The sequence below is a fragment of the Piliocolobus tephrosceles genome, chromosome 14 (assembly GCF_002776525.5).
Source record: "Piliocolobus tephrosceles isolate RC106 chromosome 14, ASM277652v3, whole genome shotgun sequence".
NCBI lineage: Eukaryota > Metazoa > Chordata > Mammalia > Primates > Cercopithecidae > Piliocolobus > Piliocolobus tephrosceles.
The window spans coordinates 9,141,053-9,144,684 of NC_045447.1; the positions used below are offsets into that span (position 1 = coordinate 9,141,053).

Here is a 3,632-nt window from a genome sequence, read left to right on the forward strand (position 1 = left end):
ATAAATAAATAAATAAATAAATAAATAAATAAATAAATAAATAAATAAAGGCTGGATGAGATGGAGGAGCAGGGGGCTCCCTTTCTTACTTGAAAGCTTATTTAGATCTTCCCTCATAGGACCTACGGTCATTTCAGTGCCCGCTGAACTGAGGTCTGGTCAGGGCTGGAGAAGTCTGTTCAGTACTGTTTCTCGTCCGTGTGATTTCTGATGCTCCCTTATCCCTGGCCCACTGTGGCTGCTCCTCACCTGCTAGACTGAACACCAACTCCCCACCACCCCCATCAAGCCTGGGCAGTAAACTGCCCTCCCCAAACCCCATTACTCCCTAATTCTGGGCCTTCCTCAATCCCAGCCCACATGTGTCTCTCAATCTCAGCCATTTCATGAGGGAGGAGACAGGACTGGACTCTGAGGCGGGGCTCAAACACCTGACCAAATTGAGAACTAGCTAAAACAGGGAAGCAACAAAAGCACTTCTCTGTAAGACATGCCCACCAGTGTGCCATGTCAGTTTACCGATGCCATGACAACATCCAGCAGTAACTGCCCCTTTCCATGGCAACAACCCAACCATTGGGATATTACCACCCTTTTTCTCAAAATTGCTGCATAATCTGCCCCTTGATTTGCAAATAATTAAAAGTGGGTATTTTGGCTAGGCATGGTGGCTCACACCTGTAATCCCAGCATTTTGGGAGGCCAAAGACAGGCAGATCACCTGAGGTCAGGAGTTCGAGACCAGCCTGGCCAAAAAGGTGAAACCCCATCTTTACTAAAAATACAAAAGTTAGCTGGGTGTGGTGATGGGTGCCTGTAATCCCAGCTATTTGGGAGTCTGAGGCAAGAGAATCACTGGAACCCGGAAGGTGGAGGTTGCAGTGAGCCAAGATCGTGCCACTTCACTCCAGCCCGGGTGACAGACTGAGACACCACCTTAAAATAAGTAAAATAAAATAAAAGTGGGTATAATAAATATGAGTACAGAATGGCCTCTGAGCTGCTACTCTGGGCACACTGCCCATGGGGGAGCCCTGCTCCACTCAGAGCAGAACCTCTGCTGCTGTTGTGCACGGCTGTCTCAACACAAGCTGCTACCTAACACCAGTAGCTCACCCTTGAATTCTTTCCTGGGCAAAGCCAAGAACCCTCCAGGGCTAAGCCCTGATCTGGGGGCTCACCTGCCCTGCATCATTACCAGCTGTGTGACCTTGGGCACAGCTTCCCCCAAGCCTTAGTGTCTCTGATACAGTTTGGATTTCCGTCCCTGCCCAAATCTCATGTCAAATTGTAATCCCCAGTGTTAGAGAAGGGGCCTGGTGGGCCGGGGGGGGGGCGTTGAATCATGGGGCTGACTTCCTCCTTGCTGTTCTTATGAGAGTGAGTGAGTTCTCACGAGATCTGGTTGTTTAAAAGTGGGCAGTACCTCTCCCCTCTCCAGCCAGGTAAGTGTGCCTGCTTCTCCTTTGCCTCCCACCATTACTGTAAGTTTCCTGAGGCTTCCCCAGCCATGCTTCCTATATAGCCTTCAGAATCATGAGCCAATTAAACCTCCTTTCTTTGTAAATTACCCAGAGCCATGAGCCAATTAAACCTCTTTTCTTTATAAATTACCCAGTCTCAGGTAGTTCTTTATAGCAATGTGAGAACAGACTAATACAGTCTCCATCTGTAAAATGGAGAAGTCAACAGTCTCTGCCTCATTCTAAGATGTAAATGAGATTTGACTGTCAATGCTCAGCACAGTGCCTCAAAAGCAGTGATCACCCCTAAAGCATCACCTAGTGTAAAAATTATCATCATGGTCAAATGTCTCCAAATGCTCACGTTTCTCCATCCAGCACCTGTGGATGTCCCATTAGGATTTTTTAATATTGTGATTTATCAGTGACCACCATAGCCCAGGTCCTGTCACTAAGCCCCCGTGTGCCAGGCCCTCTGTGTGCACCATCCTGGCATCTGCTGGAGCCCCCAGAGAGCTGACCTTGTCTGCTCTTCTCTGCACGTGTTCTTCCTCCAGAAGCCTGTAGTTTGGAATCATCATCTTTCTCTTTTTCTTGCTCCCAGTGTCCAGGATCCCAGCTAAATGGCCCCCTAAAACTGTGGAATATCTGGAGAGCGCCCCCCGACCCAGACCTGTGGAGATGGTGGAAGAGACAGGCAAAAGGAAGCATGTCTCTGAAATCCTGAAACTTACATGTAGTTGTGGGGAGACCAGGCACGGTGACTCACGCCTTTAGTCCCGGCACTTTGGGAGGCCAAGGCGGGCGGATCACCTGAGGTCAGGAGTTTGAGACCAGCCTGGCCAACATGGGGAAACCCCATCTCTACTAAAAACACAAAAATTAGCCGAGCATGGTGGCAATGCCTGTAATCCCAGCTACTGGGGAGGTTGAGGCAGGAGAATCGCTTGAACCCAGAAGGTGGAGGTTGCAGTGAGCCAAGATCATACCCCTGTACTCTAGCCTGGGCAACAAGAGCGAAACTCCGTCTCAGAAAACAGACAAACAAACAAAATTAAAAAAAAAAAAAACACGTAATTGGAGAGAAGGGGTGATTTCCACCTAGAGTTCCCAGGCAACAATTCAAGCCAATGGCAGAAAGCTGGACAGGATTCACACCAGAGTTGCGGGGAGTTCCTGCTGGCGCTTCTGTCAGAAGCCAGCTCTGGGTGTCAGGCAGCGACTCATACCCTGGGATCAAGAACTCCGTCTGTTGCCTTCACCTTCCTCTCCCTTTTCTCTTGCTTGGGGGTTGGATGCTCCTGAGAAGACGGAGTTGAGGGCAAAGGTGGAACTGGAGACGGGGCCCAGGCCCCTCTGCCCAGAGAGCAGGTGGGAGAGAGGACACTGATTCTGGACAGGGCCACAATTACGGGAGAAACCCCAGAAAACCAGAACCAGAGAGCCCTGCTGACTCTACCCACTCTCCTAACTTTACAGAGGGCAGCCTGACGACCAGGGAAGGGAGGGGACTTCCCCAAGGTCACAGACAAAGTCAGCCTCAGGGCTGAGACCCTGACACGGGTCTCTTGACCGTACCTCCAGCCCTCTGTCCTTTGGACAGAAAGGGAGGCATTGTGGAGAGTTCTGGGGAGAATGTTATTTTTGGTGGTGGCCAAGGTGCTGTGCTAGGACCTTCTGACATCTCAGCGAATCCTCCCCCTGCACGAGGGAGGACACTATTATTGTCCCTGATCGTCAGAAGAGGAAGATCAGTGACGGGAAGCAATTTGCTCAAGATTCCGCAGCCCAGAGACCCATCCTGAGCCCAAGTTCCTACCCCGACCCTGCCGTGCTCCTCAGAATCAGAGAGAGGCCTGCCGGGTTGGCAAAGACAGCCTCGCCCCTGCCAGGCTCCGAACCTCAGTCTCACCTGCAAGGCGGAGGCCACCTCTCTTCTCAAGCTTGTTTCCAGAATGAAAGGAGGAAGTGCGTGGCCTGGCCCGTGGGAGGCGCTTGGGAAACCACAAATGTGTAGTGGGCGGCCCATCCTCAAAAGTTCGGCAAACACAAAGCACTTTTTCTTTACAATTTTTTTAGCAATTTTTTTTATTGTGGTAAAATATCCATACCAGAAAGTTACCATTTTAGTCATTTGTACGTGTTCCATTCAGTGGCTTTAAGCACATT

At 50.2% G+C, this 3,632-nt stretch overlaps 1 long non-coding RNA gene across 2 annotated transcripts in view; it reads right to left on the reverse strand.

Moving 5' to 3' along the window:
• Positions 1-3,420, reverse strand: part of LOC111545856 — a 12,249-nt gene extending 8,829 nt beyond the window's left edge. For both annotated transcript variants that reach the window (XR_002732567.1, XR_002732568.1), the window contains exon 1: positions 3,376-3,420. This is a non-coding gene — a long non-coding RNA (uncharacterized LOC111545856). The remainder of the gene's footprint in view (positions 1-3,375) is intronic.
• Between the last annotated feature and the right edge of the window lie 212 nt (positions 3,421-3,632).